This window comes from Sarcophilus harrisii, unplaced genomic scaffold (assembly GCF_902635505.1).
Source record: "Sarcophilus harrisii unplaced genomic scaffold, mSarHar1.11, whole genome shotgun sequence".
NCBI classification, from domain to species: Eukaryota; Metazoa; Chordata; class Mammalia; order Dasyuromorphia; family Dasyuridae; genus Sarcophilus; species Sarcophilus harrisii.
Window position 1 is genome coordinate 49,031 of NW_022290915.1, and position 25,982 is coordinate 75,012.

At 34.1% G+C, this 25,982-nt stretch overlaps 1 long non-coding RNA gene across 2 annotated transcripts; it reads left to right on the plus strand.

Moving 5' to 3' along the window:
* The first annotated feature begins 8,877 nt into the window (after positions 1-8,877).
* LOC116420434 lies at positions 8,878-16,074 on the plus strand. 2 transcript variants are annotated; one of them, XR_004230766.1, is made up of 4 exons: positions 8,878-9,308; positions 11,688-11,696; positions 12,406-12,426; positions 16,052-16,074. It is a non-coding gene; the product is annotated as an uncharacterized LOC116420434 (long non-coding RNA). The 2 variants fall into 2 exon arrangements; XR_004230765.1 differs by lacking the exon at positions 16,052-16,074 and having other exon boundaries at positions 12,406-13,607.
* The last annotated feature ends 9,908 nt before the right edge of the window (positions 16,075-25,982 follow it).

The following is a 25,982-nucleotide window of genomic DNA, read 5'->3' on the forward strand; positions in this document are numbered from 1 at the left end:
ATTATCTGGGTCTTTGTATGGGTAGTATGACCCTCTTGATCCTTCCACTTTAAGATGGAAAAAGGAAGAAAAGGCTTTCTCAGCATCATAGAATGAACTAATCCAAGAACAATGATCTAATCTATGTCCTTTAACCCATAATTCCGTGGTTCATTTTTCAACATCAATGCCTGAATATTTTTGAAGAATAGACATTAAAAGCAACATTCAAAATTAAAAGGATAATTTTTCTTGTTTTTCTATTTTCTTTTTCTCTTCTTACCTCTTTCTTGGGTGAAAGGTAAAAGGGAAAATTTTTCTTCAATCCAGAAGTTAAGGGATGACCGGGCCTGTGGGAACTAATCTTGTACCAAGTCAATGCCATCTCCTGTCTCTCAATTTTTAGAAGGGAAATTTTGGCGGCCAGGAATTTTTTTTAAAACACACTAGTACAATTGTTCTCCTTTAAGAAGGAAAACATGAGAATATGGCTTTCCCAAGATCATAAATGACTAATGTGATCATAGTCTCCCAGGCTTTGTTCATCCACCTGAATTTGTGGATCATTATCCTTCCATGTCAGAATATTTTGGAAAATAAAGTTGAAAAGATATTTTTAAAAAAACAAAGGATTATTAAGAAGTTAATTTTTTGCTGTTTTTTGTCTGTCTCTCTTTTTTTTTTCTCTATTGACTTCTCCTCCCCTAACGGAGCAATTTGCCAAAGGAGTATTATGTCCTTCCTTTGAAATATTTGAATTGTTGATATTATATAGAAAGAAGAATTTAGAGACATGAGTTTATTAAAAAGCCTCATAAGTCAATGTGTCCACCTATATCAGGGTTGTAATGGAATCTCTTTTTGCTTTGTTCATTCACCTGTCTTCATGGATCTTTTTCACATCAATAAGTCAGAATATTTTAGAAAAATATAAGTATAAAAAAGGTATTTTCAAAAACAATTGGAAAATTAAGGGAAGTTAATTTTTGCCCTTTTCTTTTCTCTTTTCTCTTTTTTTTTTTTATTGTTCTGTCTAATTTTTCCTAAACCTCTGGGACAATGTCCCAAACAGTGACTATTACTTCTTATTTTTGAAATATTGAATTGTTGATACTAAAAGAAGAGAAGAATTTGGAAAGGTTTATAAGAAGCCCCTAAGTCAATATGTCCATATTATCTAGGGTTATAGAAAGGGACTCTTTGTTTTGATTTCCTTGGGAAGTCTTTGTTTTAAAACAGGTTTAATTAATTTAATGAAAAAAGGAAATTTGGAAAAATCAGTGAAAGGAAGCACTGAGAAATGGAAACCTAGTGGAAGTCCTTGATCAATGTATTTTAACCCAAGGATTCTTGTGTATTAATCAATATCAAGAAGCCTGAATTTCTAAATTAGATCTATTAAAGGGTTTCAAAATGTATGTAAAGAGTAATTTTACCGTCTTTGTTTTTTTTCTGTTTTAATTTTCCCCCCTTCATGGAGCAAAAAATGCAACTGGTGAGTAATATCTTCTTTTTTTGGTTAAATCTACATATGTTTGGTATTTATGTAAAAAGTGAAAGAGCTATTCAATATGACCAATTCCACATCCACCAGCCATAATTTTAGAGGGAGACTTTTGCCTTTGTTTTCCTCTGAAGTGTTTCTAAAAAGGGTTTTTATTTTTAAAGAACATGGAATTTTCTAAATGTCAGGAAGGGACACATAGGACATAGGAATCTATAAAAGTCAGGTGATTTTAGTTTTTTTTTCAAATGGACTTGACCTAGTATTTTTTGTTTGATGTAGAAAATTTTTCAGGGCTATCACTTTATAAAGATAATGGGTTTTCAGTGTAGACCTGAGATCAACTCAAATATGTTTGATAGAAAACACCGGGTTTATGGATGCTCACTTTTGCAAATGAATAAAGGGGAAAAGATCTTTCCAAAGATTTAAAACTTTATAATAGAAGCATTCGATTGCTCTTTGAATTTGGTGTGCCTTCTTTAGTCAAAAGGTAAATATTTGGAAAAAGGGCATTAAAGTGAAAAGAAAAGTAGAAATGGATAAAATAGGAAAATTTGTCTTTTTACATTTTCTCAATATCTGGATTCTTGTCTTCATCTTCAGTGGGAAAAAAAGAAGCAACTGGTGAATCATAAAATCTTTAAAGATATGACATAAACATTATGTAGCGTGAAAATTTGGAAAATGACCTGATCAGCATAACCTTCCCTTCCTGTAGCCACCTTACCTTACTTTTAGAAAATGGACATTTTATCTTTTTGATTTTCCTCAGAAGTATTTTTTTTTCAAGGAGTTTCTTCACTGATTAATAAAAAATGAAAATTTTGAAAAAAATCGTGAATGGGAAGTATTGGGTCTCACATCAGGGAAGTATTTTTTTTTTTAGCAATGTGGGGCCTTTTGGCTGATCAGTCCCTATTTTATCTATGACAAAATTGTTCCATAGTGATGAGATCAATTAAAAAGTTAAATGATCAAATTTTAACCGGTTTTGATAAAATGTTTAGATTAACAAAATTCCAAAATTTTAAATCCCCTTGAGAGATGAAAAAGAAGAAAGCCTTTCTTGGCATTAGAATGAACATTAGGGAACAGTCATTTGAACAATGTACTTTAACCAATTTTTTGTATTCTTCAAACCAAGCCGAAAACTAATCAAGACCTTTAAAAAGGGCATTCAAAATTATGTGGATAATCCAGAAACAATCTTACCTGTCTTGTTTGTTTTTCTTTCTTGTTTATCTCTACACCCTTTTCAGGTGGAGCAAAGATGCAATGGTGATAATAATTTCTTCATTTTATATTTATAAGTGTTGATATTATTTGTAAAAATAAGTTCAGTAACCCCAATTTTACTCCATCCACCCCTTTTTTATTGAGAGTTGTCTGTTTGTTTCCGTCTTTGTTTTCTAAAAGAGTTTTTTTTTTAATTAATTAAAAATTTATTAAAAAAAAAATGTTGGAAATTGAAAGCACTTCCGGGCATTATGGAAATCAATATTTTAGTTTTATTTTTTCCCTGATTACCTCAAAGGGGTTTCATTTGGGAGGATAAGAAAATTGGTTTTGTGGTGAATCAGTTTATAAAGACAGGGATTTTAAATTAGACCTGGGCCAATAAAATGTTTTTCAAAACTCTTAAGTTTTTTAAAATTCCTTTACTTTAAGTGAAAAAAAAGAAAATTCTAGGAATTTTTGTAATTTGAAAGCTTTCCCCTGATCTTTTGTAACTCAATTTGATTTCAAGCAAAAGATTTAGAGAAAAATGGTCAGGGCATGTAAAATAGAAGTGGATAATATTTAAGCCTTTTTCCCAATTTTTTCAAAATTTGGATTCCTTTTTCTCATCTCTTTACCTCTATGGGCAAAAAAAAATACTAAGAATTCCTCTTCTTTGATTGCTGAAATTTATGTCGGGAAATTTGGAAAAACTTCAATTGAACCTTAGGATAAAAACTTTTAGAAAGGAGATTTTTGTTTGATTTTTCCCAGTTTTTTTTTTTTACCAATGTTTTCTTTTTAAAAATTTTAAAAAAGGAAATTTTAAAAATAGGAATTGAAAATTGGGTAAGATCTGGGAAAGTTGTTAATCTTGTTTTAAGATTTAATTTTTAATTGTGTTTTGAAAGCTGAAATCCATGGTTTTATTTGAAAACGAAAATAGTATTAAGATCAATTATTAAACTTTAGTGACATAATTGTGGCCTGTTTTAAAAAATTATTTAGCTTCAAAATCTCAGCTTATGGAGGATCCCCAAGATAAATTAAAAAAGAAGAAAGAAAACTTTCAAACTTTAAATCCCACTATATTTTAATATCAAGAACCTGAATTTCTCTAATATAGAACCTATTAAAATAGGCATTCAAAATGTATTTAGAAATGACAATCCAGAAGAATGAAACTTAATTTGTCATGTTTTGATTTTTCCATTTCATTCTTTATCTATATTGCTCATCCTTCAGGTGGTGATAAAATATGATACTGGTGAGTAATAATTTCTCCATTTTTAAATTAATGAGCATTGAGATTATATTAGTAAATGTCTCTGAGACAATACGAATTACCGAATCTAAACAAAGATCAAGCTTAAAAATATTGGTCATTTATCATTTCTTTTTTGATCTCTGTAAATCTTTGGTTTCTAAAAGGTATTTTCATGAGATCATAGTGGAAAAGTTTTTTGGAGAGTGCAGATGAATGGGAATCCAATGGGTCTTTGTCCATTTCATAAAGGCAATATGATTTATGTTTACTCTTTTCAACTCGGACTTGACAATATTCATAGTATAGTTCTCTTAGATAGAGATAGAAAACTGATTGTCATGCTTTTATCAGTTCATAAATATAACAGATTCTTACTGTCTTGTCCTAAGATCAAACACAAATTATGATCTTACTGAAACATGTCATTCTTTACAGGTATTGATCCCCTTTACTCTTTTCAAATGAAAAATATTTTATAAAGATTCCCCTATTACAATTGAGATTTTTATGCAATTTGATACTTTTTCATCTCCTGATTTCGTTATTTACAACCTTAATTCTGTTGCCTTCTTCAATCAAGAATCAAAATTTGTATATATTGCATTTCAGAGCAGAGTAAAAGTTGCAATTGATAATATATAGAGCTTATTTTCCTCTATGTTGTAGTTTCAATATTTGTGATTTTCACTATTCCCTCCTACCACTTTTTCTACCTCTCAGTGGAACAAAGATAAACATGAGTCATATCATCCTGTTTTCCAAGAAATGAACATTAAAATTATGCAGAAAATTTAGAAAATGACCTTATTATTATGACTTCAATTTCTTCAATCAATGTAACCTCTACTTTTAGAAAGGAATATATCATCCCTGTGATTTTCCTCAAAGTGTTTAATTTGACGACAACCTTTCTTCACTGATTCATTGACTTAATAATTGAATTTTGAAAGAAAAATCAATAAATATAAGCATTGGGACATAGCGAATATGCAAATTCACATGAGCTTTGTTTGTCGATTTAATTTGGAAGGTTCTTTCAATTATTTATTCCTTAATTTTATTCATGACAGATAATGATCCATATGATGACATGAATTATTCAGGGGTTAAGATATGTGTTTGATCAAAAATTTTCTTCATGAAAACCTTTTGAAAATTTTTGGAGAATTCCTCATAGTTTATTGATTGATAATAGGAAAGTTTATATCACAAAGATTTACAATGAGCCCATGAGGGACCAGTTTATAGACAATATCGTGAAGCAATCCTTTGGTGTTGTTTTAATATCAAGAAGCCTGAATATTCTCAAGTATAGACCTATTAAAGGCATTTCAAAATGTATGGAAATGACAATCAGAAAGTAAAATTTAATTTGTCTGTCTGTGATTTTCCATTTCTTTCTTTATCTATTTTACTCATCTTTCAGGTGTGATTAAACATGATACCGGTGAGTAATAATTTCTCCATTTTTCAAAATTAATGACCATTGATTTACATAAGTAAAGCGAAATCGACTGACAATAGAATCCAATTACAAGGCAATACAGCCCGACTAAATTTTGTAAGCTGGCTCATCATTTTCTTTTTGTTACTCTTACAATCTTGGTTTTCTAACAGGGTTAATTTTCATTTCGAGACAATATGGAGATTTTGAATGTCAAGTGAATGGGGATCAATAGGTCTTGGGGCCATGTAGTGAAAGCATTGATTATTAGTGTTATCTTTTTATGGACTTGACTTTGTAGTTAGTGGTTCATTAGATGAGGGATGAGAAAACTGATTATCATACTTTTATCAGTTTATAAATAAAAGGGTTCTTTCATGTGTATCCTAAAATGAATTCTAAATATGTTTTGTTGGGAAACATTCAATGTTCTATAGGCATGAGACCATTCTACTCGTTTCAAATAAAAAATTAAAAAATCCCGTACCAGATGGAATTCTTATCATTAGATGTGAAGCCAGATCAATTTGGTAAGCATCAATTCTCTTCATTTTACAATGATTTAGGATGTTGATTTAAGATAGTAAAGTCAAATGACATAATAGGACTATTTATCCTGTCTCTAATGAATTTTGTTCTCAATATTGTGAGCTTTCTCATTTTCTCCATCTTTTTCTTCTAACAGAGTATTTTAATTGAACACTGAGAATATCATGGAATTTTCAAATTGATCCATGAATGGTATTCACTAGGACAAGACATTAGTGAAAGTGCACGATTGATTATTAATTCTTATTTTTCTATTAGACTTGCACCTTTAATGAGTATTCCTTAGATTGATGGGAAGTAAATGACTACAGATTCTCTGTTATTTTATCACTTTTAAAGATAAGGTTCAATTAATGTAGACATTGGATAACAATTAAATCATGTTTTCTAGAATAATTAACAGGTTTATAGATAGATCCATTAATTTGCAAATGAAAAAAGAAAGTGTAAAAATTCAAGATCGAGTTTATTAAATTCGTAGAATCTTTCCTGACTCTTTGTTGATTAAATTCAAGTGAGATTCTTCAGATCAAGATAGAATCCATAAGATTTAGGAAAATGTTTGATATTTGGAGAGAATTAACAAGAAGCAATGGAAATTATAGACTATATTTTCACTCCTAGTATGTTTCAATATCTGAGATTCTTTGCCCTATTTCCTTCTCTTTCTTCTACCTCTCAGTGGATAAACAAGAACAGAGTGAGAACATCCTCTTCATTACCAATGATATCAAGTGTAATGAATTATGTACAGTGGAAAGTACAGGAAAATGCTGAGTCATTTTGACCTTCCAATCCTATAGGCATAAACCTCTACTTTTATGAAAGGGAATATTTTCATTTGTTTTCCTCTCTAGTTATTAGTATTTCTCATACATTGTTTCATTTTTGTTTCTATTGATTAACTTGGACTTTACAAATGAAACATATGATATTAATGTATTCTTTTCAATGACCTGCAAACCTTTTGTGTATTTCTTTTTCATCACTTCATGATGGGTGAAGTCAATTTTATATGCTTAATTGTATAAAATATATAAGATCAATACAGTATACATGATTATACAAGTTATCTTCTGCTAGAAACATGTCAATGAAGGAAGAAAATTTATGTTATGAAACAAAAAAATATGCAACATAAATCAGATTTGAGAAGCTATCCTGATCATGGTCACATTATCCATAATTCTCTCTTTAGTTGTAGTATAAAGCTCTTTTATATTGAAAGCAAGTAAACTTGTAATTGAATAATTAATCAGAGAGTATTGTTCATCAAATTGATCATCTTATAGTCTTGTGTTTCCTATAATGATTTCTCCTTTCTACTCATTATTGATGCTAGAATGCAAATTAAGAATGATCACTACATCCCTTCAGTTGACTAAGAATGAACATGTGAAAATATGTATCAATTTGAAAATTTGGAAAACTGAGCATGATACATGTTGTTCACTTGAATGGATAACCATTCTAGAGAACAGTTGAGAATTTCTATGCTCAAAGTCTTATTCTGACTGACATCCTTGATTCATAATGTTTCTATGAACATTCCAAAGAGATTTTAAACAGTGGAAAGGACAAATGAATGAAAATACATGATTTAATTTATCTTTAACTGGAAGGTCTTGCAGAATTGTGGTCCTAATAGTTAGAGAAAATGATGCTGTATGAATAGATTATAGATATAGATCTTTTTGATCTAGAAAATATTTTCTGTATGAAAACCAGCAGAGATTATTGAAGAGACTCATTAGTTGAAGATTAAAATAGAAAGTTTCTGCTACAAATGATAATGAGCAGAACTTTACTAATTAATGTCTTAACCTGATTATTGTATCCATAATCATGCCTGAATATTCTGAATAAGACAATAAAGTTTCTGCAAAATGTATTTACAATGAGGACCGTCTCAGGATCCATTGCTACTGAAATATAGACTTGACATATTTTTGTGTGATTTCTTAATATCAGCCTGAATATTCTCCTTACCTTATTAAAATAAAGAGGCATTTATATTATATAGTAAAATGACATATTCAGAAGCAAATTTAAACTGTCTGTAGTGATTTCATTTCTTTTTATACTCTATCTTTTCAAAGGGTATTTTCATTGAACCATGTGGTCAAATTTTTTTTGTCAGTGATTTCAATGGACTTGGATACTTAGTAAGGAAATGCGGAATAGATAGGACTAATTCATACATAGTTGACTTAAATTATGGTGATGAGAGGATACAGATTGTCTTTATCAGTTTAATACTCTAAGTTCTTTGTTTGTCTTAAACAAATATGTTATTATTGAGAACATTAGAGATTTTACATAGATCTTTTTATCGTGAAAGAAATACAAGGACATGAGCATTAGTGCAAGATCATGTGATTTTAGAATTTGAAGTTTCTTCTGATTTTTCTTTCCCATCAGGGACCATTCTACTGGACAATGTACTTGAACTAATGATTTGGTGTGTATTTCTAATATGAAGCTGAATATTCTAAGTATAACATTAAAGAGGATTAAAATGTATGTAGAATGATCAATCAGAAAATAAGTTATTGATCTGAATGGATTTTCATTTCCTGATTTAATGGCTTGACCATTCTATGACTGTGATTAACATGAAAGTGGTAGTAATTTCTTCATTTTCAAATTAATGAGCATTGATATTATTATATAAAGGGACTATGACTGACAGTAGGATCCCATTACATGCACACACGACTTAAATTTGGTAGTGGGATCATTTCTTTCTTGTACTCTGAAATCTTGGTTTTCTAAAGGGTATTTTTCATTGAGACCATCGATGGAGATTTTGAAGTGTCAGTGATTGGGATCCAATGGACTCAGGCAAGTAGTAGAAGGCACTATGATTTTAGTTTATTCTTTTCAACTGGACTTGACTTTTTAGTTATGGTTCTTAGATTAGATGGATGAGAAAACTGATTGTCGTGCTTTTATCAGTTTATAAATATAACAGAGTTCTTTACTGTGTTTCCTACAATGAACACAAATATATTTTGGTGGGAAACTTGTCATAGTTTACAGGGATAGATCCCCGTTTACTTGTTCAAATGAAAAAAAAAAAAAAGGAACCCCTCTGTAGCACAATTTTATGCAATTTGATATGCTTTCCCTGATCTATGTTAGTACAACCGTAATTCTGTTTGCCTTCTTTCTGATGAAGAAATCAAAACTTTAGGGCTATGTTGCATTTGTGAGCCAGAGTTAAAGTAGCAATTGTATAATATATAGGAGCTTTTTCCCTCTATATTTTGTTTCAATATTTGTGATTGTCCCTCTTTTTGTCCCCTTTTTCTCTCTCTCAGTGGTGAAAAAAGAAGCAACCGGTGAGTCATGTCATATCTCTTTTCCAAGGAAATGAACATGTAAAATTATGTAGCAGCGAAAATTTAGGAAAATGACCTAATCATTATGGCCTTCCAATTTCTATAATCAAGTATTCTCTACTTTTTGTAAGGGGAGATATTATCCCTTTTGATTTTCCTCAGAAGTGTTTATTTTGACTGAAAGGCTTTCTTCACTGATTCATTGTCTTAATAACGGAAATTTTGAAAGAAAAATCTATAAATATAAGCATTGGGACATAACCAATTCAGAGAAATTCAGCATGAGCTTTGTTTTATCCATTTAATTTTCGAAAGGTTCTTTCAGATTATTTAGTCCTTAATTTTATCTATTAAAAATGTTTTATGGCGATGACATGAAGTATTCAGGGTTAGATTTGTGTTTGATCTAAAGAATTTCTTGTATACAAAACCTGAGAGATTATGTTTAAAGATCTTCATTAGTGGATTGATTTAAAATACAAAAGTTTTGGCTGGATTCTTTGAGATGATAGTCTCAGTCAGCCCTGGGACTAAAGATCCATCTGGTCCTATATCTGTCTCCATTTTAACATTATTATTGAATTTGTCTCTAACTCTGTCTTGCTCAGTTTCTTTGGCATTGCATTTTGAATCTTCCCCAGTGAGATATCAGGAACTGAGAATGGGACCAGGGTTAGTGACATTTCAAATCTCCACTTGGGCTTGGAAACAGTTGGGAATCTTGGAAAAGAGCTAGCCCTCTGGATTTTTCCAGAGGCTTTAGGAAGAGAGCAATTCTTCAGCTGGGGCCACACCTGACAGTGGATACTTTCTATCAGGCCAGGAGAGAGTAAGTGTCAGCACTTGGATTCTCAGAATATTAGAATATACTGGCTTGTGCTAACACCTGGGTTCTTAGAATAAATTCTGAGCAATAGTGTTGAACTGCATGCAGTTGACACTATCTGAGTGTCTCCTAAGACACATCTGGTTCTGTGTGCCAGGTGGTACAACTCTGGGCATTCCAGAATATAAATCTGGGTGTCTTTTAAAGAAACATTGGCTTAGCCTTGTGTGTGAATAATCAGAGATGGTTGTCACTGTTGGGGTGCCCTTGAGATGCCATTGATTATTGATGAGTGTCTAACTGGACATGGTTGTCATTATGGGTGTTCTTTTGGGGTACCATTTGGCTTGGTTGATTAGTGTCTAACCGGACACAGTTGTCACTATTGGGGTGTCCTTGAGACACCCATTTGGCTTGTTTCTTGATTATTGTCTAACTGGACACGGCTGTCACTATTGGGGTGTCCTTGACACCATTTGGCTTGTTTCTTGATAGAATCTTTCCTTGAGCAGATGCTTTGCTTGAGGAACTTCCTTTAACCCTTGTCTCTTTTAACACCCTCCCCTGCCCCAGACCAAGGAGACACATGGCTGTTCTTGGGACCTTACCCTTCTTGGGCAGGGGTCTCAGCTTATGTCTCTTTGATCTGTTCTGGGGAGATAAGGTGGAGAAAGAGGAGCTGTGTCTGAGACCCTTCTCCATTCCACTATAAATGCAGTGGAGTCTCTAATGGTCAGACTATAGCCACGAAGTTAAGGTGACTGAATTGGGGTGAGCTCAGAATTTATTCTGAGAATCAGATATTAGCACAAGTCAGTATATTCTAATATTCTGAGAATATTAGAGATTATCTCTCTGCCCACAGCTGCTACTCCCTGGACAGGGGTAAATGTATAAGACAATTTAGGAAAATAACCTGATCATTATGACCTTCCAATTTCTTCAATCAAGTAACCTCTACTTTTAGAAAGAGGAGATATTTTCCTTTTTTATTTTCCTCAGAAGTGTTTATTTTGACTGACAGGGTTTCTGCACTGATTCATTGACCTAATAATGGAAATTTTGAATGAAAAATCGATAAATATAAGCATTGGGACATAACAAATTAGAAATTCACATGAGCTTAGTTTATCATTTAATTTTGGAAAGGTTTTTCGATTATTTAGTCTTAATTTAACTATGAAAAATATGATTCTTAGTGATGACATAATTATCAGGGTTGATCTGTGTTTGATCTAAAGAATTTTCTTGTATACAAAACCTGAGAGATTATGTGGAGAGATCCACATTGATTGTGAAATAGGCAAGTTTCTTTTGCAAAGATTTAGACGGAACTCATCAGGGACCAGTCTACTGAACAATGTACTTGAACCAATGATTTGGGATGTATTTCTTAATATCAAGAAGCCTGAATATTCATAACTATAAACCTGTTAAAAGAGGCATTCACAATGAATGTAAATGATAACTCAGAAAGCAAATGTAACCTGTCTCTATGTGATTTTCTATTTCTCTGTTTCTCTCTTTTACCCATCCTTCAGATGTGATTAAAGCTGCACTAAGTGAGTAATAATTTCTTCATTTTTCGATATTAATGAGCATTGATATTATATAGTAAAGGGACATGAGCTGACCAGTAGGATCCCATTTACATGCACACAGCTCGCCTCAAATTTGGTAATGGTAGATCATTTCTTTTTTCTACTCTGAAATCTTGGCTTTCTAAAAGGGTATTTTTCATTGAGACCATAGTGAAGATTTTTAGAAGTGTCAGTGAGTGGGACCCAATGGGACTTGAGGCAAGTAGTAAATGGCAATATGATTTTAATTTTATTCTTTTCAACTGGACTTGACTTTTGTAGTTAATTGTTCCTTAGCTTGATGGATGAGAAAACTGATTGTCATGCTTTTATCAATTTATAAATATAACAGGTCTCTTGTGTGTCCTAAGATAACACAAATTGTTTTGCTGGAAACATCTCAGAGTTTATAAGGATAGATCCTCTTTACTCATTGCAAATGAAAAAAAACAAAAGGAAAGCTGTCTGTACCAGATGGGAATTTTATGCAATTTGAGATCCTTTCTCCTGATCTAAGTTGGTACAATTAATTCTTTTGCCTCTTCCAGATAAGAAATAAAGCTTTAGGCTATATTTGCATTTAAGAGCATAGTAAAAGTGCAATTGGATAATATAGAGGCTTATTTTCCTTTATATTTTGTTTCAATATTTGTGATTTTCCCTGTTGTCCCTTTTTTTTCTTACCTCTCAGTGGAGCAAAAAGAAGCAACTGGTGAGTCATACAATCTCTATTTTCCAAGGAAATGAACTTGACAAAATTATGTAGCAGAGAAAGTTTTGAAAAATGACCTGATCATTCTGACCTTCCAATTTCTTCAATCAAGTAACCTCTACTTTTAGAAAGGGGAGATATTTTCCCTTTTGATTTCCCTCAGAAGTGTTTATTTTGAATGACAGGGTTTCTTCACTGATTAATTGACACAATAATGGAAATTTTGAAATAAATCAGTGAATGCCAAAAATTGGGTCATAACTTACCTAGAGGAAGTGAATATGTTTTTAGTTGCATAGATTTAATGATGGCCATATCGTTAGAGGCTGATCTGTACATAGATTTATCTAGTACAAAAATGATCTAGGACAAAGAGATCAGTTATTTATGGACTCAGTGATTATAATTGTGAGACCTGTCTTTGTTACAAATACATTTGTAGTATAGAAAATCTCAGAGAGTATATGGAGAGATCCATGCTCCTTAAGAGATTGAAGAAGAAGAAAGTGTATTTGGAAGGCTTTACAATGAACCCATTAGGGTACAGTCCACTGAAGAATGTACTCTCACCAAACTTTGGTTTCAGCAATGACTCCTGAATATCAAAAAGCCTTAATATTTTCAAAGATAGATTTAGAAAAGAGACATTTAAAATGGATGCCAAGGACAATCTAGCGAAGCTAATTTTTCCTGTTTCTGTGTGTGTTTTTCTTTCTGTGTTGATCTCTTTCACCCATCCGTCCGGGATGAGACAAGTTGCAACTGAAGAGTAATATCTTCTTTGCTTTTCAAATTTATATCTGTTTATTTGATACAGTAAAGGCAAATGACCTATCAGCATGACCCCAATTCCCTGTACCCGTCCTTTTCCACGTTTCATCGTGTTGGAGCTTGTCTCTTTTGTCATCAAAAATCTTTGATTTTGAAAAGGATGTTTTTAATTAATTGAAAACATTGTGAAGATTTTCACAATTATCAGTGAATGGGATGCAATGGGAGGCATGTAGTGAAAGTCAGTATGACTTTCTCTTCCTTAACTTGATGGCCAATAAATAGATTCTCTGTAGTGTTATCATCTTGTAAAGAGCATGGGTTTCTTCATATGAATCCTGATATCACTGAAACATGTTTTGCTAGAAAATGGATAATATATAGGATCTAATTTTAAAATTTTTTTTTTCAATATTTGTGATTCTTCCTGTCTTTGTCCCTTTTTTCTACCTCTCAGTGGAGAAAAAAGAAACACCTTGTGAGTCATGTATCTTTATTTTTTTTAAGAAATGTACTTGACAAAATTCTGTAGCAATGAAAATTTAGGGAAACATTTAGGGAAATAAGAGCATTTGAAGAAACATAGCAAAAGTACAAATGGAAACTATATAGGATCTAATTTTCCCTTTGTATGTTTTTAACCTATGATTCTCTCTGTCTTCATCTTTCTTCTATTTGTCAGGTGTGAAAAAAGTAGGAACAGTTTAGCCATATCATCTTCATTATTCAAAGTTATACATGTGATAATATTTTGGAGTGTGAAAAGTTTAGGAAAATGACCTGATCTGGTCGATGTTTTCATCCCTGCAGCTATATAACCTTGAATTTTAGAAAGTGGAGATGTTGTCTCTTTTTATTTTCCTCTACAGTATTTCTTTTGCCTCTCATTATTTCTTCATTGATCAATTGACATTAGATTGGGAATTTTCAACATATTCTATGAGTGGGAAACATTCAATTGTAAAACATTTATGGTAGTCAGTATGATCATAGTTTTATATATTTTATATTTGAAGTCACCTTAGAGGCTGATTAGTCCATAGTTTTCCCAATGAGAAAATTGATCCTTAGTGATTAGATCACTTATTAAAGAACACACAGATCATATGTGTGATACCTGATTTCAATTCTAACGTGTTTAGATCTTTCAAAATCTCAGAGATTATGTGGGCAAATCCTTATTAATTTAGAGATTCAAAAAGAAGAAAGTGTCTTTCATTTGGCTGTCAAATGAATTCATCAGGGAATACTCCCCTGATTTATGTTCTTTAACCAAAGATTCCACATGTATTTGTCAATATCAAGAAGCCTGCATATTCTCAAAAATAGACATATTAAAATAGGCATTTAAATGGCATGTAAAGGATCATCCAGAGGAGCTAATTTTACTTCTCTCTGTGTATTTCTCCTCTGTTTCTCTCTCTCTCTTTGCCTTTTCCCTCAGTTGTGAGCAATGATGCAGATGGTCAGTAATAACTTCTTCATCTTTAAACATTTTTATGTCATATTACTATATAGCAGGGCAAAGCAATGGGAGATGACTTAATTAATATGGCCTCAAGTCAATTCATCCTTTCAGTCACAGCTTTTGTAGTAGGAGATGTCTGTTTTGTTTTTCCTCTGAAGTGTTTGTTACTAAAATAGTATTTTTAATTAGTTGAGAATATCATGGATATTTTCATGAATCTCTATGAATGGGAAGTACTGGAGTAAGAGGCATCTAGTGGAAATTGGTATGATCTTAATTTTATAGATGTAAAGTTGGAAGTGACCTTTATGGCTTAAGTAATAATTTTATTGAAGTGAAAATAGATTCTTAGTGATGTTATCCTTTTAAATCCGAGATCTCATTGAGGACCTGAGGTCAAATATAAACTTGGTTGACTATTTGTAGTCTTAAGTTGGTGGGTACAACTCTGTTAACATACAGATGAAAAAATAGAGAAATAGAGAAAGTATCTTACTCAATATCTTAAAAATGAAGTATTTTGAGAATATTCCCTGGATCTATCTTCTTTAACCCATTCTCACTATTTGGAAAATAGACATAGTACATGAGGCCATTGAATTGTTTCAAATGGATAATGCAGGAAGACTATTTTCCTCTCCTCTCTTTGTAACTCTCTTTTCTTTTCTCTCTCTTTGATGTCTCTGTCTCTCTCTGTTTTTCTTTCTCGTTTCTCACTTTTCTTTTCTCCCATCCTTTAAGTGTGAGAAAAGATCAAAATGTGTCTATATCTTCTTCATTTAAAATATTTCTATTTGTTGATACTATATAATTGTTAATCTCACTTTATCTTTTGTGTGTCCCTCATTTTAAATGTGTTTCTTGTAAATAACATATTTTTGGTTCTGATTTTCAATCCATTCTGCTACCATTTCTGTTTTATTGGTGAGTTCATCCTTTCACACATTCAAATATTTAAAACTATTTGTGATTATCTTCTATCTTATTTTTGATTTACTGCTGCTATTCTCAGTTCTTTTCACCCTGTTCCTGGTCCACGTGCTAAATTAGGTTGATTAAAAGTAACAAATGTTGGAAAGAGTTGCAGAAAATTGGACCCCTAATTTTGTTAGTAGAATTGTGAATTGATTTAATCAATTTGAGAACTTTAAGGAATTATACCAAAAGAATTATTAAAACTATCTATATGCTTTGATTGAATGGTACATTACTAGGTCTGTTTTGAAGATTAGGAAATGCAAGAATTATATGTTCTAATATATTTAGAGCAGCTTACTTCATGTGTGAGCCTAAATTTGCAGGCATACCCATCAATTTGGGGATTGCTGAACCTGCTGTGGCAAATGATTAATTGTAATTCAATGTCTTTTCTTGTTTCATTTCCAGACGAACCTGAATTTCTCCAGGAACGTAAAGGTAATCAAGACAAAGCCAACTTTCTAATAGTCTGTGGGGGCAGGGTTATATTTGGGATTGCTCAAAAGTTGTCAAGGCTTTAAACTATGAATCCCTTCATTATGGGATATCTTTGAGAAAACTAATGCTTCCATCAGACTTTATTGAAAGGGCAACCAGGTCTGAAGATGATAAGCCATTCATGGCCCATTGTATAACGGAAGTAGGAAAGGAGAGGAAGAAGAAAAGGAAAAAGAATAAAGGAAGTAAAGTTGAAAAACAAAGGGAAGGAAAAAAGGAAGGAAGGAGAAAGGGAGGGAAGAAATAGGAAAGAAGAAAAGCAGACAGGTAAAAAGGAAGAAAGGAAAAACATTTAATAATGCTAATTCCTGAACATTGATAATTGCTGGGAATTAAAAGGAAAAACTTCCTTGTCTTCAAAGAGCTAATATTCTAACAGAACAATTATCACACATAAGATCTAGATGGGATTAATTTGGGGTAGTCTCAGAGGAAGGCATTAATTAGAAGTCTAACACCTTGAGAATGTTGGACTTTATGTGATTCATAGAAACCAGAGAAAGCTAAGGGTAACAATGAGGAGGAGACTATGTAAAGCATGAGCGAAATCTAGTAAAACTCAGTGTCAACCTCTAAGAGAAGGACAGGATCAGAGAAAGAAAGAATTCCCTTATCCTTCAGGAGCCCGTAATGATATGCTAGCCTCTGAGGGAATAAGTAGAGAAGAGATGAAAAGATTCAGAGGAAAGAAAGATATGATAGGGAGTAGAACAGGTTAACCAGAAATGTCAAACTCACATCCAAAGCCATATTAATCCTAAATATCAAAATATAGAATGATGATGGCAGATATAGCAAAAGGAAGAGCAGAGTGAACTAGAATCAGTAATAATGTTAAGAATTTATAAGCTCTTAATACAGAAAAATGACAATTTACCAAATTAATCACTTATAATCCCAAACAAACTGCCAAAAGATTATTTCTAGAGCTAGATAAAACTGAAAGAATGCCTCCAGAAGAAGAAAAGGTCACATATCAAGTGGATTAATGAAAAACAAAAATTCAAAGGAAAGTGGCATCCATAACATACCTAAAACTACTATAAAGTAAAACAATTCAAAATCATTTGGTATAACTCAGAAAATGAAGTAATCATTAGAGACCTAGGTTAGGTACATAAAGCCAAATGACCATAATAATCACTGTTTAATAAATTCAAAAGATTCCACCTTCTGGAATAAGGACTCATATTTGATGAAAAACTGCAAGAAAACTTGAAAAGTTGTATGGCAAAAGCAAATAGAGCACCATCCTAAGCCTGTACAAAGTTAAAAGTTAATTCATGTTTTACACGTAAGGGTGATAGTATAAACAAATTAGAAAGCAAAAATTTCTGTCAAATCTTTTGAGAATGGAAAATTTTATGACAAAACAAGAATAAATTTTCATAAATTATTTCAATTATTTCATAAATAAGAAATCCAAAATAGATATATGGTTAAATTAAATTCAAAAAAGTTTTTGCACAAACAAAACTAATGCAGTAATGATTAGAAAGGAAGCAGAAAGATGGAAATAATTTTTAAAGCAAGTGTTTTTGATAAAGGCCTTTTTGTCCCAAATACATAGAGAAGTGAGTAAAATTTATGGGAATATTAGTAATTATCCAATGGATAAATGGTCAAAGACTATGAACAGATAGTTTTCATATGAAGACATTAAGGTATTTCTGGGTAGTTGGAAAAAAATGTTTAAACACCCGTTAGAAAGCAAATTAAGCAAACCTGAGATACCCCTAAAACCCTATCTGATTGGCTAAGTTATAGGAAAAAAAATGGCACTGTTGGAAGGCATGGCAGAGACATGAATTCATGGGGAGTTGTGAATTTATCCAACCACTCGAAGAAAGCAATGAAATATACCCAAAAGGCTCAAACTTTCACCCTTTGGTCCAGCAATACAGTTATTGTCTGTATCTCAAGGAGATCATAGACAAGGGAAAAAGAGTCTCATGAAAAAAATATTTGTAGCAGTTCTTTTATTGGTGGCAATTAATGGGAAATTAGGGAATTAATGGGAAAAAAGGATGCTCATCAACTGCGGAATGACTGAAAGATTTGGGAATATATAAATATAATGGAATACTATTGTTTTCAAAGAAATTTTTAGCAAGTCCAGAACAACAAATATGGAAAGACTTACCGGAACTCATTCAAAAGGAAATGGACAGACATGAGAGGACGTTGTATGCAGTGACTGAAATCTTGTGTCCTACTCAACTATAATAGACTTGACTCTTCTCAGCAGCAGGTGATGGAAGACAATTCCCACAAGTCCGGATAGAAAAGCCATCCACATCCAGAGAAAGAACTGTGGAGACTCTTGTAGATTGAAACAACAATTTTCACTCTTTCTCCTCTTTCTCATGTTTTTCCCTTTTTTCATTCTTCTTTTACAACATGACTAATGGAAATTTTACCATGATTGTATATGCAAACCTAATCAGTTGTTTGCTGCTTGGGGAGGAAAAAAATTGAACTCAAAATCTGATGAATGTTCCAATCTTTACATGTAATTGGAAAAAATACCATTAGGAGGAAAATTTATAGTTCTTTATGTTTTCCAAAGTGCTTTACAAATGTTAATTTGCTTAATTAATTGATCATCACTTAACCCTGGAAGGAGCAATTATTATCCCCATTTTATATATATAAAAACTGAGGTAAAGAAAGTTTCTATGACTTTGCCATAGTCATGGCATTGACAGATAGTCAATGTTTGAAATGAAGATTGGGAATATAGAATATAGAGGCCCTGTTGAAGTTAAGGAGCAGGGATGTGGCTCTTTTTTTTAACGCCTAGACTGAAATTGTATATTTCTGCAGTGGGCATACCTTTCCATGAATGCCTACTCTTTGCTCATTCTTTCTGCAAAATAATTGCAAAGATTTCTTGACCTTTTCTATGAAAGTAAAGATCCTCAAGCTTGGGGATGAGTTAGACAAAGTGACCAGTATGCTGGGCAAGGAGAGATTCACTTCAGGAGGTACTTCTGGGAGGAAGCTGTGCAGAAAAGAAGATGTGAGTTCTGGTGTTCTGTAAGGACACAGTCTGCAATCGAGTGGCACAGCTTACACCAAAGGCCAGGTCCTGGGTTCTTTGTCTGACAAATAGGAACATTGATGTGGTTCTCTTCATGAACTGGCCTGTTCTCCAATTGGTTGTGGCCTCTAAATTGTGGGGATTTTCCTGCACTATGAAGTAGGCCAGGTATCCTTCTACAATATCACTGATCTCACCCACATCCATATCTTCCATGACACTTTCAAGGAAGCACTTGCATGGTAATCTTTTTGATGAAAGGATAAATGATGCTCTTTTGTCTTTTCTTTTTTCCCCTCGACAGTCATTTATTTTTTGAATATATATATATAAAGATCATATTCAACATTCATATCTGAACAGTTCTGTGTTCCAAGTTTTTCTCCCTCTCTCCCCTCCCCCTCCAGGACATCAAGTAATCTGATAGAGTCTAAACACATGCTGCTCTTCTCAATAATCTATCACAGTCAGTTAGGGGTTCTAACCCTCAACCAATGTTCCTAGCAATGCTTTTTATGAGAATGCTAAGCACAGATATCTAGGCACCAGCAAGGAGATGCTCCACTTCTAATTCCTCACTAAACATAACCTAACAGAATTTAAGAATGACAAAATCAGAGAATTAAAGCTGGGCTGGACATTCAGAATCATCTGTTCCAAGCTCCTCATGTTATAGCTGGGACTGGAGGCTCCATTCAGCAAACTGCCCAAGATCATACAGGTAACAGGTGGTGGAGACAGAATTTTGAATCCAGGACTTCTGCCTCTTTCCACCGACCCACATCATCTCTGGTGACTTGGCTTTTCTCTGTTGCTAGATATAAAAACTCAGTGGATGAGATATTTTGGAGGATTTTGGGATGAAATGTGAATTTCTCCATTTATCCTTCTTCATTGTTGTCCAAATTCACTTTGCCTTACACAGCACAGAGTCACTGGTGTAGTGGCTAGAACTCAACTTGAATTCAAATCAGGCTTGGACTCTTATTAGATGTGTGAGCAAGTCAGTAACCCTTTATTTGTGTTAGTTTCCTCATCTGTAAAATGGAGATAATGATAGTAGCTGTCATCCAGAGTTGCTCTAAAGATCAATGAGACAATAATTGTAAAATATTTAGCAAGGAACATGGCACATTGGCTACTATTTTCAATCAGTTCAACACAATAGAATTCTAAGTGAACCTTTTGTAGAAAAATCCAACTTGTCTTATAGATTTTTAGTGTCCTCCAAATACCCATTAGCTGATAAGATAAAGGTGAAGAAATTTCCCAAGATGGATAATGGACCAGTTTGTGTGGATATGTGGGCTGTTTACCTCCAGCAGAGAGAGCTCCTCTGTAATATTCTTCTCTAAAGTGCAATCTTCTCTGGGAGCAGGTTACTTGGGGGCTTCTGGAGGCAGCCTTAGTTTCAGTTCAGTTCAATAATCACCTCAAATGCAGCCAGGAGTTAAAAGTCCAAATCCTTTATTTTTTTTCCTTCAAAGTCTTTTCTCTCTTTTCTTGTGGCCTGGTTAGTTTTCTTAGAAGCCTTCTGTAGTCTTGGTTCTGACAGCTTAAGCTGCCTTCTCTGGCTTGTGAATCTCCTTGAATGAATCCTGGATGAGGCTCTGAGAGCTTCTAGTGGGCTTGTGTGTCTGGCCCTGAGAGCTCCTCTTTATATATGCTCTCTTAAAGGTACAAATCTTGTGGAACTGTAGTATATACTAAAGACATATAGAGAACTGTTAAGCACCCTGCTAAACATCTATTGTCTCTATCAATTCCACTTACTTAGCACCTTGTAAGCATCCTAACATCTCCCATTTTCTTTTAATTTAGAACATAGGTGGTCATGACCTTCCTGACTTCTCAAGGAGGTGAGAACCCCAAAAAAGAAGGTGATCATGCCTTCCCTGACTGCTCAAAAAAGGAGTGAAAACACCACAAAAAGGAGGTCGTCATGCCCTCCCTGACATCTCAGGAAGGGAGTTATAAACACCAAAGGAAATGGGAATCAAATCAGATTAATGGGTTTCTGAAAGGGTTCACTCTTAAAACAGTTATACATAAATCCATCAGTATGGGAGGTATTATTTTTACCTAATGTAATTACATAATTACATAAATTACATAAGCACTATAGCAATATAGCATAGGTTAATAGTGATGTAACAAATAACATGAATCAATATGAGGAATTATACATGTCCATAAGCCCTAGAAATAGTCCAAAAGGAATCTATTGTCCATTAGTTCATGTGCCAGGAATCCAATAATTCCTGCAAGTTTTGAAATACTGCAATAGTCTCATCAACAACTTTTCATCTCAAGGAATCCAATGATTCCAGCTGGTTTTCAAATCCTGCAACAGTCTTATCTTGTTTTATAGAATCCAATGATTCCTGCAGATTTTGTTCTTAGATCTTCTCCTTTGTCTCAAGGTTTTTCTCTTTCTGTCTCTCTCCAGGTGCTCGTTGCTACCTATCTCCTTCTCCATCTGTTTCTTCTCCATCTGTAGGAATAAAAGCAAACCCTTTCTCTCAAGCAATTAACCTAAGTCCCTTCTATTTACCACTTTCTAAATCTCTCTTCATCATCTGGCAATTACATTGGAGCTGTTTGCACTGGACACTACTCTGTTGGTTTAAAAAGCCTGTATTCTCTCCAATTGTAATCCCCTTTCCCCATCTGATTGCTTTTCTGCTGATTGATCATGTAATCACTTTTTGCCATGTGATTGCTTTTTGGCTGATAGATTACATCAGAATCCTGACTGTCTAATGACTCTCTAGGTGTAAACTCAGCTGCCATCATGCCCCACCTATCTTTTATATGATATCTTGGGGCTGGGCCCAGCCTCTCATTTCCCTGGGTCAATCTACATTCTGAGGCCCGTTGGAAACTCTTGTGGCATTTTGGATGGTTTTAGGTCTTCTCTCAGTTTGTCTTCTCACTCTATCTCCATATCTACAATAGGCTGTCAGATTTGCTATTTTTCCACATTGAAAAAATCAACGATTTTCTCTAGAAGTCCCTTGCCAAGAGGGACCCCATTTTCCCATGTTCCTTATAGTTCATACAAGTATAATAAGCACTTGTGCCCACTGTGGCACAGTGCCTTATGATCTCCTCTAAAGGAGCATCTTTGTGTAGTCCCCATATAATTCTTCTGCAAACCTCATTGGCATTTTCCTTAGCCAGATGTCTGGTCATTATTTCTGTAGCTGCATTTTCTCCAATGGTTCTTGTGACAGCTGTTTGCAAACATCCCACAAAATTCACAAAGGATTCATTGGGACCTTGCTCTATTTTTGTGAAGGCTTCCCCTCGATCTTTCCCTGGAAGGGTACTCAAAGCTTTTATAGCAGCAGCAGCAATTTGTTCATAAGCTGTTATGGGGTAATTAATCTTTTCTGAATTCTCTGCATATTGACCTTTACCTGCTAGTTGGTCAAAGGTGACATATATTAACTCCTATTTGCCTATTGCATTGGGCTTGAATCCTACATAATTCATGATACTCTGAAAGCCACAACAAGTTTTGTCCAGGTTCTAAATATGTCCTTACTATGAATTTCCAATCACAAGGGGTTAAGATTTCATAAGCCAAATTCTTTAGTAACATATCCACATAAGATGATGTAGCCCCATAAAAAGTGCAACTCTTTTTCAAATCCTTAATTTTTTCCAGATCAAAAGGAGTGTATCTTCTCCTTTTTTGACCTGAAGAATCAAGCTCTTCAATCACAGGCTATGCATTTATTTTTAAATCAGACGTATCCTGTCCTTCATTTTTTGCTTTAATCAATGCTTTTTGTAATCTTGTCATAGGCTGCTTCATAGATAGGGCTGATTGTGTCATTGCCTCTCCCCTTCCTCCTTCTCCCCCCACATGTGAAGGGTTAATTGAGGGAAGTTGGTCAGGGGATGGGGAATGGCCTAATTTCTCCTGATGTGAAGTACCACACTTAAAATTGTACTTAACTCCTTCTTATCTAATTCTTCATCCTTTTCACCTAGTTTATTTGGCACCTCCCCCTCCTGCTCTTTCTTCTTATAACTTATATAATTTCCCAAAGTCAGTTGTATTAAATTATATGTATTAAGTATGTCTTTGGAAATTGAGTCTGGTCCATTATCATTGTAGAATTGACATAATTGCTTTCCTACTAATTTCCACTCATTTGGATTCAATTCTTTTTCCATAGAGAATCAAGATGTCTACTCTACAGTTTCTAAAAGTTCAGTGATCTGCTCCCAAATTATAATCAAACCTTGGCTTTTCATAAGTCTGACAATGCTCTCTACACATTTTCCTTGAATTGGAAAACAGACTGTTTTCTAAACATCTGTCCCATTTTAGCTGAAATATTATTTTATGGCTTTAACAAAATTTCCTTGTCTGTTTTTGTACTCACCCTAACTTCTGGGTTGAGGAGACTTTTCCACTGAAATCAGGATCAGAGACTTTTTCACTGAAATCAGGATCAGATGCTTTTCCACTGAAATCAGCATCATGTCTGTCCCACGTTCAGAGTCAAAATGTAATATTCTTCTCTAAAGTGTAATCTTCTCTGGGGGCAGGTTTTTAGGGGGGCTTCTGGAGGCAGCCTTCATTTCAATTCAGTGTCATCACCCCAAATGGAGACAGGCATTTAATTCCAAATCCTTTAAGCTCCCTTCTCTGGCTTGTGAATCTCCTCAAATGAATCCTGATTGAGGCTCTGAGAGCTTCTAGTGGGCTTCTCCTCTTTCACCCTAAGAGTTCCTCCTTATACATGCTCTCTTAAAGGTGTGAATCTTGTGGAATTATAGTAAATATTAAGTACATGTCAATTAGAGAATCATTATCTCATCAATTCCACTGACTTGGCACCTTGTAAGAATCCTAACACTCCTCCATGAATGAGGACTCAGTACTTCTGTGCATGTGCAGACTTTCTTTTGATGTGGCAGCCAGCTGTTAGGACTCTTCTCCATGTGCATCAAAGCTCTTTGCAACTGCATCAGCAAAGTTGGGGGGAACATTCTGGGAAATGTTACCATAGTAATTGTAGTTTTATGTACCTGGGACTTTTCTCTGGGTGTGCCCAGATGCCAGAGGCCTGAGTTTAGTTTGCAGAGATGACATTTTGCATTTTCCTACCATACAGAAGGCCATAGCCTCTTCTTAATTTTTAGAACCATCTGGGTCTTTAAATTGTCCAGACTGGGACATTCTAGTTCTTTTTCTAGTTTCATCCAGCCATGGCAAAGGATCGAGTTCATCCACAATCTATGAACTGACCCTCTGAGGGGACTCTCTCCCCTTTGACTCCAGGCTTCCAAGAAATGGGCTTGTATTTTTCTTTTTATTCATTTGCTCTTTTTGTGTATACGTCCCACTACACCTGGGATATTGTGCTAGCACAATTTGAGAGGAAAGATTCTAAGCCAGAGGTTGTAGCCACGTTAAGACGGGAGTCCTGAGGGGCCAGTATTCCTGAACTCTGGCCAGTGAGTGTGTCTGGTCTTGGGACTTTGCTACATAGAGTTAAATTTAGCTGTGAATCTAAGGCCTTTCTCTTCCCCAGGGACTGAGTGTTACAGGGTTGGGGGTCTATGCCGTTGAAGGTATCGGAAGGGTATTTATGTTTATTCTGGATATACTTGTGGAGTAAACATCCCCTTGTGAAAGCTGACTGATAACTTGGTAAGTGGAACTGAATGGAGTTCCTCATACAAATAAGGGAATAACGTTGCTAAGGAATGAAACCAAAGGGAGAGCCTGAATCCCTGATTACTTATACTTTGGGAAAAGCCTGGTGAGCCTTGGGAAAAGAGCAAAATAAAATCCATCTGGCTTTCAGGTTGAGAAAGAAGTGAGGAAGTTAATAACTGTTACAACTGAATCATGTAATGCCATTTTTAGGAATATACCTGGACAGTGCTGTTAAAACACAAAAAGCAGTCTGGTCAAAGCTGTTAATAAGAGTGGGGCTTGGAATTCCCAAAATAACATAATGTTTGATAATAAAGGAATGGCTAAATAAAGTGTGCTCAATCATTTATTTTTTGGGGAAGCACCCGACATGATTTCTTTACCATGTAGAACTTCTGATGGGAGATTGCCTTTATTGACCCTTTTCAACCTTCCTCAAATCTTCTCTTTCTCTTTCTTCCCCAATCCTTTCTGACCACACTCTTGCCTCTTATTTTCCTGAAAATCTGAGGCCATTCACAGAAAGTTTCTCTATTCCTTCCCTCTTCATCTCACATTACCCCAATATCTTATGCCTTTATCTTCTCTTTCATCTGTCTCACATAACAAGGGGACCTTCTCTTTTCCAAGACCAACCCTTCTCCGTGTACCAATGATCCATTCCATCTCACCTGCTAACTCTCTGTCCCTACAATCATCACTGTTCTGTCACTTCTCTTCAGTCTTTCCCTTCTATAGAATGTTTCTTATGTCTATCAGTAAATATACCCCAAAGCCTGTCTAATTCTCAGACACCGTCATTTAACCTAGCCAGCCCTGCTGGCTCCTATCCCATTTTTCTACTTCTTTTTTGCAAATAATTCTAAAAGAAAGAAATCTACATACAGCACCTGCTGACACTTCTAGTTTGCTCCCTTTCTGCTTAATTCATTTCATTCCCAAACCACATCCACTGTCTCATATTTCTCCCCATAAGTACTTGCAAAAATAAAATAAAATGCCTGTTTAAGAAACTTCTCATGGCAAGGTTGTGCTGTGCGGGGAAAAGAAAAGCAACTTTTGGAGCCTGGGAAAGTAATATTCAAGTCTATGGGGTGGAGTTTCCCAGGGAGAAG